Raw genomic sequence first — 14,222 nt, 5'->3', positions numbered from 1 at the left:
TCTGGAAGAAATCCTGTTCCGTTCGGGATTGTAGGAGGCCGGAGCCGGGTTCCCTGCTGAGGGAGTTGGGAAGAAAGGATGGCCTGTTTCGAGGGGTAAGTAAAGTCAGCTGCCCAGGTGCCTGATGTCAGTTTGTAGGAGGCCTTTGGCCCTCCAATCGAAGCCAGGCTTCCTGCTTGTGGCAGCTTGCATCTGGAAGAAATCCTGTTCCGTTCGGGATTGTAGGTGGCCGGAGCCGGGTGCCCTGCTGAGGGAGTTGGGAACAAAGGATGGCCTGTTTCCAGGGGTAAGTAAAGTCAGCTGCCCAGGTGCCTGATGTCAGTGTGTAGGAGGCCTTTGGCCTTCCATGGGAAGGCAGGCTTCCAGCTTGTGGCAGCTTGCCTCTGGAAGAAATGCTGTTCCGTTCGGGATTGCAGGTGGCCGAGGCCAGGTGCCCGGCAGAGGGAGTTGGGCACAAAGGATGGCCTGTTTCCAGGGGTAAGTAAAGTCAGCTGCCCAGGTGCCTGATGTCAGTTTGTAGGAGGCCTTTGGCCCTCCAAGGGAAGCCAGGCTTCCAGCTTGTGGCAGCTTTCATCTGGAAGAAATCCTATTCCGTTTGGGATTGTACGTGGAAGAGGCCTGGTGCCCGGCAGAGGGAGTTGGGCACAAAGGATGGCCTGTTTCCAGGGCGAAGTAAAGTCAGCTGCCCAGGTGCCTGATGTCAGTTTGTAGCAGTTCTTTGGCCCTCTAAAGGAAGCCAGGCTTCCAATTTGTGGCAACTTGCATTTGGAAGAAATCCTGTTCCGTTCGGGATTGTAGGTGGCCGAGGCCAGGTGCCCGGCAGAGATAGTTGGGCACAAATGATGGCCTGTTTCCAGGGGTAAGTAAAGTCAGCTGCCCAGGTGCCTGATGTCAGTTTGTAGGAGGCCTTTGGCCCTCCAAGGGAAGCAAGTCTTCCAGTTTGTGGCAGCTTGCATCTGGAAGAAATCCTGTTCCGTTCGGGATTGTAGGTGGCCGAGGCCAGGTGCCCGGCAGAGGGAGTTGGGAACAAAGGATGGCCTGTTTCCAGGGGTAAGTAAAGTCAGTTCCCTAGGTGCCTGATGTCAGTTTGTAGGAGGCCTTTGGCCCTTCAAGGGAAGCCAGGCTTCCAGCTTGTGGCAGCTTGCATCTGGAAGAAATCCTATTCCGTTCGGGATTGTAGGTGGCCGTGGCCAGGTGCCCTGCAGGGGGAGTTGGGCAAAAAGGATGGCCTGTTTCCAGGGGTAAGTAACGTCAGCTGCCCAGGTGCCTGATGTCAGTTTGTAGGAGGCCTTTGGCCCTCCAAGGGAAGCAAGTCTTCCAGTTTGTGGCAGCTTGCATCTGGAAGAAGTCCTGTTCCGTTCGGGATTGTAGGTGGCCGTGGCCAGGTGCCCGGCAGAGGGAGCTGGACACAAAGGATGGCCTGTTTTCAGGGTTAAGTAATGTCAGATGCCCAGGTGCCTGATGTCAGTTTGTAGGAGGCCTTTGGCCCTCCAAGGGAAGCCAGGCTTCCTGCTTGTGGCAGCTTGCATCTGGAAGAAATCCTGTTCCGTTCGGAATTGTAGGTGTCAGTGGCCAGGTGCCCGGCAGAGGGAGTTGGGCAAAAAGGATGGCCTGTTTCCAGGGGTAAGTAAAGTCAGCTGCCCAGGTGCCTGATGTCTGTTTGTAGGAGGCCTTTGGCCCTCGAAGGGAAGCAAGTTTTCCAGTTTGTGGCAGCTTGCATCTGGAAGAAGTCCTGTTCCGTTCGGGATTGTAGGTGGCCAAGGCCTGGTGCCCGGCAGAGGGAGTTGGGCACAAATGATGGCCTGTTTCCAGGGGTAAGTAAAGTCAGCTGCCCAGGTGCCTGATGTCAGTTTGCAGGTGGCAATTGTTCCTCCATGGGAAGCCAGGCTTCCTGCTTGTGGAAGCTTGCATCTGGAAGAAATCCTGTTCCGTTCGGGACTGTAGGTGGCCGCAGCCGGGTGCCCTGCTGAGGGAGTTGGGAAGAAAGGATGGTCTGTTTCCAGGGGTAAGTAAAGTCAGCTGCCCAGGTGCCTGATGTCAGTTTGTAGTAGGCCTTTGGCTCTCCAAGGGAAGCCAGGCTTCCAGCTTGTGGCAGCTTGCATCTGGAAGAAATCCTGTTCCGTTCGGGATTGTAGGTGGCTGCGGCCAGGTGCACGGCAGAGGGAGTTGGGTAGAAATGATGGCCTGTTTCCAGGGGTAAGTAAAGTCAGCTGCCAGGTGCCTGATGTCAGTTTGTAGGAGGCCTTTGGCCCTCCAGGGGAAGCAAATCTACATGTTTGTGGCAGCTTGCATCTGGAAGAAATCCTGTTCCGTTCGGGATTGTAGGTGCACGGAGCCGGGTGCCCAGCAGAAAGAGTTGGGAACAAATGATGGCCTGATTCCAGGGGTAAGTAAAGTCAGTTCCCTAGGTGCCTCATGTCAGTTTGTAGGAGGCCTTTGGCCCTTCAAGGGAAGCCAGGCTTCCAGCTTGTGGCAGCTTGCATCTGGAAGAAATCCGATTCCGTTCGGGATTGTAGGTGGCCGTGGCCAGGTGCCCGGCAGGGGGAGTTGGGCAAAAAGGATGGCCTGTTTCCAGGGGTAAGTAAAGTCAGCTGCCCAGGTGCCTGATGTCAGTTTGTAGGAGGCCTTTGGCCCTCCAAGGGAAGCAAGTTATCCAGTTTGTGGCAGCTTGCATCTGGAGAAGTCCTGTTCCGTTCGGGATTGTAGGTGGCCAAGGCCAGGTTCCCGGCAGAGGGAGTTGGGCACAAAGGATGGCCTGTTTTCAGGGGTGTCTTGGTTTAGGAAGACAGGTATCTGCTAGGTAAAGTTACAATCAGAGCCTCTTTGGCAAAGATTTGGGAAATAGGAATAGCAGTTCTTTACTAGTATGTAATACAAAGCAAACAAACACAAAAAAAAAAAAACTCCCCCCCCCACCAAACAACTACAGCATTAATGACAAACGACAACAGTACCAAGAACCTTGAGGGCTTTGTTTCACAAAACCCAGGGCAGTTTGGTTTCGGTGTCCCTGCAGGATCCTCAGAGCACCAAGCTGGAACAGTGGAAAAGTCCCGGGCTGGTAGCTGGGATGGCAGGGTGTCCCGGCAGGCAGGGGCAGGATGTCCCGGCAGCGCAGGGGTGCAGGGTCACGCTGCAGCAAGAGGAGCAGCGCCGAAGAAGCTCGAAGGCGAGGCAGAAAGCGCCCAGCTTCTCCTCGGCGTGCTTTGCGGCGGCTGAGATCCTCGATGAGCGGCCGACACGCGTCTCCCGAACGCCGGAAGCAGAAAAGCACGCAGCTGCCTCAAGCTGTGTCTTTTACCTGCGTTATCTCCCCCTTCCACCTTTTGTCCATCTCTTTGTTTCAGCCAAGCACTCTCAAGTATCCAACACCCGGTCCCCTTGGCAACCCGTGGGGAAAAAATTCCCCAGAGAAAGAAGGAACAAACCCAACCCCCAACATTATGCACCCCGAATTTTTTTCCCATACAAACATATTACATTGAGTTTTAACTATTAAAAATACATATATATATATATGCAAATATGGATGCAGCCACATTGTCATGGATAGTTCACCCCAAAACAAGGTCCCCTTGAGGTATGCATCGGGTCTCTCCATCCTTTTGCATCACCCACCAGGTGCAACCTGGTCCCTGAGCGAAGACAACCCCACGGATGGGATTGTCTTTGCTGGAGGCAGGATTAATCCAAACAGTTTTTCCCAGCATACCTCTCATGTGTACCACTGGAACCTTATCTCCGTCTGTCTTTTGCAAGGGCTCAGATTGGGCAGGACCTGCTCGGTTGGTGGAACCTCGAGTGTTCACCAACCAGGTGGCCTTTGCTAAATTAGTATCCCAATTATTAAAGGTTCCCCCACCCAGTGCTTTCAAGGTAGTTTTAAGCAGGCCATTGCACCGTTCAACTTTCCCGGCCGCTGGTGCATGATAAGGAATATGGTACACCCACTCAATGCCATGTTCTCTAGCCCAGGTGCTTATAAGACTATTCTTGAAATGAGTCCCATTGTCCGACTCGATTCTCTCAGGGGTGCCATGTCTCCACAGGACTTGTTTTTCCAGGCCCAGGATGGTGTTTTGGGCAGTAGCATGAGGCACAGGGTAGGTCTTCAACCATCCAGTGGTGGCTTCCACTATGGTTAGCACATAGCGCTTGCCCTGGCGGGTTTGGGGAAGGGTGATGTAGTCAATCTGCCAGGCTTCCCCATATTTATATTTGGACCACCGCCCACCATACCATAAGGGCTTCACCCGCTTGGCTTGCTTGATTGCAGCACATGTCTCACAGTCATGGATAACCTGAGAAATACTGTCCATGGTTAAATCCACCCCTCGGTCTCGGGCCCACTTATAGGTGGCATCTCTGCCCTGATGACCCGAGGCATCATGGGCCCATCGGGCTAGGAACAACTCTCCCTTGTGTTGCCAATCTAAATCTATCTTTGACACTTCTATCTTGGCAGCCTGATCTACCTGCTTGTTGTTTTGGTGTTCCTCATTAGCCCGACTCTTGGGAACATGGGCATCTACACGGCGGACTTTCACAGGCAGCTTCTCTACACGAGTGGCAACGTCCTTCCATTCATCAGCAGCCCAGATTGGTTTTCCTCTACGCTGCCAGTTGGCCTTTTTCCACCTTTCCAGCCAGCCCCACAGAGCATTGGCTACCATCCACGAATCAGTGTAGAGGTAGAGCTTTGGCCACTTCTCTCTTTCAGCAATGTCAAGGGCTAATTGAACAGCTTTGAGTTCAGCAAGCTGACTTGATCCCCCGTCTCCTTCAGTGGCTTCTGCAACCTGTCGTGTGGGGCTCCGTACGGCTGCTTTCCACTTACGGTTCATTCCCACGATGCGACAGGAACCATCAGTGAAAAGAGCGTAGTGTGTTTCTTCTGCTGGCAGTTGGTTGTACGGAGGCGCTTCTTCAGCTCGTGTCACTTGTACCTGCTCCTCTTCGTCCGTGAAACCGAAGTTTTCTCCTTCCGGCCAGTTTGTAATTATCTCCAAAATCCCAGGGCGATTTGGGTTTCCAATACGGGCACGCTGTGTGATGAGGGCAGTCCATTTGCTCCATGTGGCATCAGTGGCATGGTGCGTGGAGGGAGCCTTTCCTTTAAACATCCACCCCAGCACTGGTAGTTGGGGTGCCAAGAGGAGTTGTGCTTCTGTGCCAATCACTTCTGAGGCGGCTTGAACTCCTTCATAGGCGGCCAAGATCTCCTTCTCTGTGGGAGTGTAGTTGGCTTCAGATCCTCTGTAACTTCGACTCCAGAATCCCAGTGGTCGGCCTCGGCTCTCCCCTGGCACCTTCTGCCAAAGGCTCCAGGACAAACCGTTGTTCCCGGCTGCAGAATAAAGCACATTCTTCACATCTGGTCCCGTCCTGACTGGGCCAAGGGCTACTGCATGAGCAATCTCCTGCTTGATCTGGGCAAAGGCGTGTTGCTGTTCAGGGCCCCAGTGGAAATTGTTCTTCTTGCGGGTAACCAGGTAGAGAGGGCTCACGATCTGACTGTACTCAGGAATGTGCATCCTCCAAAAACCTATGGCTCCTAGGAAAGCTTGTGTTTCCTTTTTGCTGGTCGGTGGAGACATTGCTGTGATCTTATCAATGACCTCAGTGGGGATCTGCCGCCGTCCATCTTGCCACTTTACTCCCAGGAACTGGATCTCTCTGGCAGGTCCCTTGACTTTGCTCTTCTTGATGGCAAACCCGGCTTTCAGCAAAATCTGGATGATCCTCTCTCCTTTCTCGAACACTTCAGCTGCAGTCTTTCCCCACACAATGATGTCATCGATGTACTGTAGATGTTCTGGAGCCTCACCTTTCTCCAGTGCAGCCTGGATCAGCCCATGGCAGATGGTGGGGCTGTGTTTCCACCCCTGGGGCAGCCGGTTCCAGGTGTACTGCACGCCCCTCCAGGTGAAAGCAAACTGAGGCCTGCATTCTGCAGCCAGAGGAATGGAGAAAAATGCATTGGCAATGTCAATAGTGGCATACCACCTCGCTGCCTTGGACTCCAGCTCGTACTGAAGTTCCAGCATGTCCGGCACAGCAGCGCTCAGCAGTGGAGTCACTTTATTCAATGCACGATAGTCCACAGTCAGTCTCCATTCTCCATCAGACTTGCGCACAGGCCAGATGGGGCTGTTGAAGGGTGAGTGGGTTTTGCTGACCACCCCTTGGCTCTCCAGCTCACGGATCATCTTGTGGATGGGGATCACGGCGTCCCGATTTGTCCGATACTGCCGACGGTGCACTGTCGAGGTGGCAACAGGTACTTGTTGTTCTTCTACCTTCAGGAGTCCCACTGCAGATGGGTTCTCTGATAGTCCCGGCAAGGTGTTCAACTGCTTAATGTTCTCTGTCTCCACGGCAGCTATTCCAAAAGCCCATCTGAGTTCTTTAGGGTCTTTATAATATCCATTCCTGAGGAAGTCTATGCCCAGAATACATGGAGCCTCTGGGCCGGTCACAATCGGAAGTTTCTGCCACTCCTTCCCGGTCAGGCTCACCTCGGCTTCAACCAGAGTCAATTCCTGTGATCCCCCCGTCACCCCGGCAATGGAAATCGGTTCTGCCGCCACATGTCCTGATGGCATTAGAGTACACTGCGACCCAGTATCTACTAAAGCTTCATATTTTTGTGGCTCTGATGTGCCAGGCCATCGAATCCACACAGTCCAAAAAACCCGATTTTCCCGTGCCTCTTCCTGGCTAGAGGAAGGGCCCCTCTAGCACTGGTTATTATTCCCTTCTTGGACATACATGGTAGAGGTTCCTTCGAGGGAATCTGACACAGCATTCCCACCTCCGTAATACCTGGCAGCTTGCTCATGGGAGGCTGAGGCTACCTTCATTCTAGTGGAACTCCCTCTGTTAGCGTTTCTCTCCTTGAGCTCACGTACCCATGCTGCCAGGACAGAAGTAGGTTTCCCATGCCACGCTCCCATGTCCTCCCCATGGTCCCGCAGATAAAACCACAGGTCAGCTCGAGGGGTGTACCCTCTCTCTCTCGCTGGGGGATGTTGGGCTCTGATTCTGGGGCCTGTGACTCGCACCGGTGCTACATGGGAACTGTTCCTTCTCATCTCCTCTCTTATTTCCCTCATCTCCTCTTTGAGTTCCTTCACCACCGCAGAGACATGAGCCTGCATTGGGCCACTGATCATACTTTCATAATTTCTGAGCTTGTTGGCAACAGAACCCACTGTCTCTCGGTTATCCTCGGCATTAATTGTTGCGATGAATGTGGCGTATTGGGATGGTCCATGAGTTGCCAGATTCCACAACATGTGCCCTGTGCATTTAACCTTGTCGGGGTCATTATCATGCTGTCCGGTCCTCCCAAAAAGTACTTCCAATACTGCCACTTCTCTCAACTGTTGGATTCCTTCCTCAAGGGTCTTCCATCGCATTCTATTGTTGTGCTCTTGCATTCTGTCTCTGTGGACAAATCTCTCTCTCACACTCATTAGAAGTCGTTCCCAAAGGGGAAGGGGCCTTTGCTCTCTTACAAATATCTGATTTATACCTGAGTCCTGGGTCAAGGGTCCCAAATTCCTTGCTTCAGCACTATCCAGTTGCACACCTGTACCCATAAGGTCCCAGACTCGAAGTAGCCAGGCTGTATAAGCCTCACGTCCTCGTCGTGCAATATCTTTTTGCAGATTACGTAGACTTTCATATGTCAGGGACTCAGTGATGATCTCAACCTGTGGCTCTTCTGTGGATTGTGAGGACCCTCCTTTTTTATCTTTAATACCAGGATTTGACGATTTCACTTTACACTTCCTTGTTTCCACAGGGGCGACTGCTGCTGGCTGTGGCTGCCCTTGTGGTTCAGCTGGAACCTGGACAGTTGTAATGTCTGTGGGTTCCACTGCTGCACCATCAGTCTCTGCCTTCTCGGGGCAGGGGGAGGGTTTTTCATGAGCTGGGGAAATGTACTCCTTCAGCATTTGGCCTATCTCTTTTACCAGAACCTCAACCCAATCCGGGTGGGTCCTTTCTGAGGCAGGCTGTGGGGCAGAGTCAGGCTCTGGGGTATCATCCCTATTCTGTGGGGTAGGTATCAGGGTGGTTATCCAGGTCAATCTTCCCTTATCTCTGAATGTTAAACAGAATACGCATATTAGCAGCACCAGCCATTGTATGATATCATTAGCATTCAGAGAGGATTTAAACCCTTCAAAAACTGGTGGGGCAGACCCAAAGAGATGGGTAAAGGGTTGGGAAAAAGAAGCCTCCTCCGGTGTCATTTCCTCACAGTAGGTACCATTGTTAAAGTAACTCCAAAAACACACAGTTAGTGTACGATAGCCCTGAATCCATGTGCTTGCCTTCCAGAGGAAATTATTCACCTTATTAAGCCATAAAATAAACTGGATGACAGTCACAGTAGCCTTAGTTATAGGGCCCATGTTTAGATAAGGGCCTGCAAATGGAAGGAATACAGCCACAACCACATGCCACCCAAACCAGGCTAAGTTAGACCACATGATGCAGCCTAATGAGGTTTTTCCATCCAACGCACACAAAAGAAAGTACTAGGTTAGTTAAGAACTGCTATTTCTCTTCCCTTTTCTTTTCCCAGTGCCCTCAAGCCCCACACTTGGGCGCCAAAATCTGTCTTGGTATAGGAAGACAGGTATCTGCTAGGTAAAATTACAATCAGAGGCTCTTTGGCAAAGATTTGGGAAATAGGAATAGCAGTTCTTTACTAGTATGTAATACAAAGCAAACAAACACAAAAAAAAAAAAACTCCCCCCCCCACCAAACAACTACAGCATTAATGACAAACGACAACAGTACCAAGAACCTTGAGGGCTTTGTTTCACAAAACCCAGGGCAGTTTGGTTTCGGTGTCCCTGCAGGATCCTCAGAGCACCAAGCTGGAACAGTGGAAAAGTCCCAGGCTGGTAGCTGGGATGGCAGGGTGTCCCGGCAGGCAGGGGCAGGATGTCCCGGCAGCGCAGGGGGTGCAGGGTCACGCTGCAGCAAGAGGAGCAGCGCCGAAGAAGCTCGAAGGCGAGGCAGAAAGCGCCCAGCTTCCGCGAGTGGCAGAGAAAAACTCAGGATTCAGGTCGAACCGGTGATAGTAGATTTCCCAGGACTGGATCCCTTTGGCCACAGTGAAAACTCCTCCAGCCAGCAACAGCCGTTCTTCGCTCGGCGTGCTTTGCAGCGGCTGAGCTCCTCGAGGAGCGGCAGACACGCGTCTCCCCGAACGCCGGAAGCAGAAAAGCACGCAGCTGCCTCAAGCTGTGTCTTTTACCTGCGTTATCTCCCCCTTCCACCTTTTGTCCACCTCTTTGTTTCGGTTAAGTACTCTCAAGTATCCAACACTTGGTCTCCTTGGTAACTTGTGGGGAAAAAATTCTTTAGAGAAAGAAGGAACAAACCTAACCCCCAACAGGCACAAAGGATGGCCTGTTTCCAGGGGTAAGTAAAGTCAGCTGCGCAATTGCCTGATGTCAGTTTGTAGGAGGCCTTTGGCCCCCCAAGGGAAGCCAGGCTTCCAGTTTGTGGCAGCTTGCATCTGGAAGAAATCCTGTTCCGTTCGGGATTGTAGGTGCACGGAGCCGGGTGCCCGGCAGAGGGAGTTGGGCACAAAGGCTGGCCTGTTTCCAGGGGTAAGTAAAGTCAGCTGCCCAGGTGCCTGATGTCAGTTTGTAGGAGGCCTTTGGCCCACCAAGGGAAGCCAGGCTTCCAGTTTGTGGCAGCTTGCATCTGGAAGAAATCCTGTTCTGTTTGGGATTGTAGGAGGCCGAGGCACTCCAGGGGTAGCGAGGGCACCCCCAGGGACACCTAGGAGACAGCCAGGGAACCCCCAGGGACACCTAGGGGACAGCCAGGGCACCCCCAGGGACACCGAGGGGACAGCCAGGGCACCCCAGGGACACGTAGGAGACAGCCTACGCGCCCCAGGGACTGCCAGGGCACCGCCAGGGACACCTAGGGGACAGCCAGGGCACACCAGGGACAGCCGGGGCACCCCCAGGGACACCCAGGGCACCCCCAGGGACACGTAGGGGACAGCCAGGGCAGTCCAGGGACAGCCAGGGAACCCCCAGGGACACCAAGGGGACAGCTAGGGCACCGCCAGGGACAACTAGGGGAGCCAGGGCACTCCAGTAACAGCCAGGGTACCCCAGGGACAACCAGGGCACCCCCTGGGACGGCCAGGGCACTCTCAGGGACACCTAGGGGACAGCCAGGGCACCCCCAGGGACACCCTGGGCACCCCCAGGGACACCTAGGGACACCCAGGGACACCTAGGAGATAGCCTGGGCACCCGCAGGGACACCTAAAGGACAGCCAGGGCACCCCCAGGGACACCTAGGGGACAGCCAGGGCACCCCCAGGGACACCGAGGGGACAGCCAGGGCACCCCAGGGACACCTAAGAGACAGCCAGAGCACTCCAGGGACACCGAGGTGACAGCCAGGGCACACTAGCGACAGCCAGGGCACCCCCAGGGACACCTAGGGGACAGCAAGGCACCCCAGGGACACCAGGGCACACACAGGGACACCTAGGGGACAGCCAGAGCACCCCAGGGAGACCCAGGGCACCCCCAGGAACACCTAGGGGAGAGCCAGGGCACCCCCAGGGACAGCCAGGGCACCCCCAGGGCACCCCAGGGACACCCTGGGCACCCCCCAGGGACACCTAGGGGACAGCCAGGCCACCCCCAGGGACACCAAGGGGACAGCCAGGGCACTCCAGGGATAGCCAGGGCACCCCCAGGGACACCTTGGGGACAGCAAGGCACCCCAGGGACACCAGGGCACACCCAGGGACACGTAGGGGACAGCCAGGGCACCCCAGGGACAGCCAGGGCACCCTCAGGGACACCTAGGGGACAGCCAAGGCAACCCCAGGGACACGTAGGGGACAGCCGGGGCACCCCCAGGGCACCCCAGGGAAACCCAGGGCACCCCCAGGCACACCGAGGGGAGAGCCAAGGCAACCCCAGGGACGACCTAGGGGAGAGCCAGGGCACCCCCAGGGACAGCCAGGGCACCCCCAGGGCACCCCCAGGGACACCCAGGGCACGCCCAGGGACACCAAGGAGCAGCCAGGGCACGCCCAGGGACACCTAGGGGACAGCCAAAGCACTCCAGGGACAGCCAGGGCACCCCAGCGGACACCTAGGGGACAGCCAGGGCACCCCCAGGGATACCCAGGGCACCCCCAGGGACACCTAGGGGACAGCCAAGGCCCCCCAGGGACACCCAGGGCACCCCCAGGGACACCTGCGGGACAGTCAGGGCACCCCAGGGACAACTAGGGGACAGCCAGGGCACCCCCAGGGACAGCGAGGGGACAGCCAGGGCACCCCATGGACACCTAAGAGACAGCCAGTGCACCCCCAGAGACACCTAGGGGACAGTCAGGGCACTCCAGTGACAGCCAGGCCACCCCAGTGACAACCAGAGCACCCCCAGGGACACCTAGGGGACAGCAAGGGCACCCCCAGGGACACCTAGGGGACAGCCAGGGCATCCCCGGGGACAGCCAGGGAGCCCCCCAGGGACATCTAGGGGACAGCCAGAGCACCCCAAGGACAGCCAGGGTACCCCAGGTAAACTCAGGGCACCCCCAGGGACACCTAGGGAACAGCCAGGGCACCCCAGGGACAGCCAGGGCCCCCTCAGGGACAGACAGGGCATCCCCGGGGAAACCCAGGGCACCCCCAGGGACACCGAGGAGGACAGCCAGGGCACCCTATAGACAACCAGGGCACCCCCCAGGGATGGCCAGGGCATCATCAGGGACACATAGGGGACAGCCAGGGCACCCACAGGGACACCTAGGGCACAGCCAGGGCACCCCCAGGGACACCTAGGGGACAGCCAGGGCAACCCCAGGGACACCCAGGGCACCCCCAGAGACATGTAGGGGACAGCCAGGGCACCACAGAGACAGCCAGGGCACCCCCAGGGACACAGAGGGGACAGACAGGGCACCCGCAGGGACACCTAGGGGACAGCCTACGCACCCCAGGGACAGCCAGGGCACCCCCAGGGACACCTAGGGGACAGCCAGGGCACCCCCAGGGACACCTAGGGCACAGCCAGGGGTCCCTAGGGACAGCCCGGGCACACCCAGGGACACCTAGGGGACAGCCAGGGCACTCCAGTGACAGCCAGGGCACCACAGGGACAACCAGGGCACACCCAGGGACAGCCAGGGCACCCCCAGGGACACCTAGGGGACAGCCAGGGCACCCCCAGGGACACCCAGGGCACCCACAGGGACACCAAGGGGACAGCCAGAGTACCCCCAAGGACACCTAGGGGACAGCCAGGGCACTCCAGGGACAGCCAGGGCACCCCCAGGGACACCTACGGGTCAGCCAGGGCACCCCCAGGGACAGCCAGGGCACCCCCACGGGCACCTTGGGGACAGCAAGGTAACCCCAAGGGACACCTAGGGGACAGCCAGCGCAACCCCAGGGACACCTAACGGACAGCAAGGGCACCCCCAGAGACACCTAGGGACAGCCAGGGCACCCCGAGGGACACCTAAGTGACAGCCAGGGCACCCCAGGGACATCGAGGGACAGCCAGGAACCCCCTGGGACAGCCAGCTCACCCCCACGGCCCCCTTCACCTCCAGGAGCTATCAAAACCCTCCTCAGGTTCTTTGATGCCTCAAATGGGCCGCCCAAACCTCCCGAATACCCCCCAAAGCACCCAAAGCAGCTCCCCGGACTCCCCCCAGATCCCCCCCAACCCAAAAACCCCCTCCACGACAACTCAGGACCCCCAGGATCCCCCCAAATCCGCGCCGCCCTCACCCTGAGGTCCCGTTTGAGCCGCTCCACGTTGCGGACAGGCACCAGCTCATCAAGCCCCAAGCACCAACACCTGCGGGACTGGGATGGACTGAGAGCACTGGGAGGGTGACCAGAGAAACCTGGGATGGACGAAGAGTGGACTGGGATGAACTGGGATGAACTGGCAGGCGTGTGGGGGTCCATGGTGGCCACTCGGTGCCTTACTGGTCTATACTGGGATGGGTCGGATGGCCCCAGGGGAGGGGGTGAGGCCACACTGGTCCAGACTGAGAGGGGTGTCACCATGGCACCGGAGGCGGAGTCGAGGATACGAGCGAGGCAGGGACACCTAGGGGACAGCCAGGGCACCCCATGGACAGCCAGGGCACCCCCAAGGGACACCTAGGGGACAGCCAGGGCACGCCCAGGGACACCTAGGGGACAGTCAAGGCACCCCAAGGAGAACCAGGGCACCCCCAGGGACACCTAACGGACAGCCATAGCACCCCCAGGGACACCAAGGGGACACCCAGGGACACCTAGGGGACAGCCTGGGCACCCCCAGGGACACCTAGAGTACAGCCAGGGCACTCCCAGGGACACCCAGGGGACAACCAGGGCACCCCAGGGACAGCCAGGGCACCCCCAGGGACACCAAGGGGACAGCAAGGGCACCCCAGGGACACCTAGGGGACAGCCAGGGCACCCTAGGGACAGCCACGGCTCCCCCAGGGACACCTAGGGTACAGCCAGGGCACCCCAAGGACAGCCAGGGCACCCCCAGGGACACCAAGGGGACAGTCATGGCACCCCAGGGACACCTAGGGGACAGCCAGGGTATCCCCAGGGACACGAGGGGACAGCCAGGGCACCCCCAGGGACACCTAGGGGACAGCCAGGGCACCCACAGGGACAGCCAGGGAACCCCCAGGGACACCTTCGGGACAGCTAGGGCACCCCAGGGGACACCAAGGCGACAGCCAGGGGCACCCTCAGAGACAGCCAAAGCACCCCCAGGGACACCAAGGGGACAGCCTGGGCGCCTCCAGGGACACCTAGGGGACAGCCAGGGCACCCCCAGGGACACCTAGGGGACAGCCAGGGGCCCCCAGGGACACCTAGGGGACAGGCAGGTGACCCCAGGGACACCTAGGGGACAGCCAGGGCACCAAAGGGACATTTAGGGGACAGCAAGGGCACCCCCAGGGACAGCCAGGGGACAGCCGTGCCTGTCCCCTGGCTGTCTCTGGCTGTCCCCTGCTATCCCCTTGCTGTCCCTTGGCTGTCCCTTGGCTGTCCCTTGTGTTGCCCTGGCTGTCCCCCTGGCTGTCCCTTGGCTGTCCCCTGGCTGTCCCCTGGCTGTCCCTGGCGTTGCCCTGGCTGTCCCCTGGCTTTCCCTGGGGGTGTCCTGCCTTTCCCCTGGCTGTACC

Source organism: Chamaea fasciata, unplaced genomic scaffold (genome assembly GCF_029207755.1).
Source record: "Chamaea fasciata isolate MVZ Bird 193981 ecotype frontalis unplaced genomic scaffold, bChaFas1.0.hap1 SCAF_30, whole genome shotgun sequence".
Lineage (NCBI taxonomy): Eukaryota > Metazoa > Chordata > Aves > Passeriformes > Sylviidae > Chamaea > Chamaea fasciata.
Note: the sequence above shows the minus strand (reverse complement) of the source record.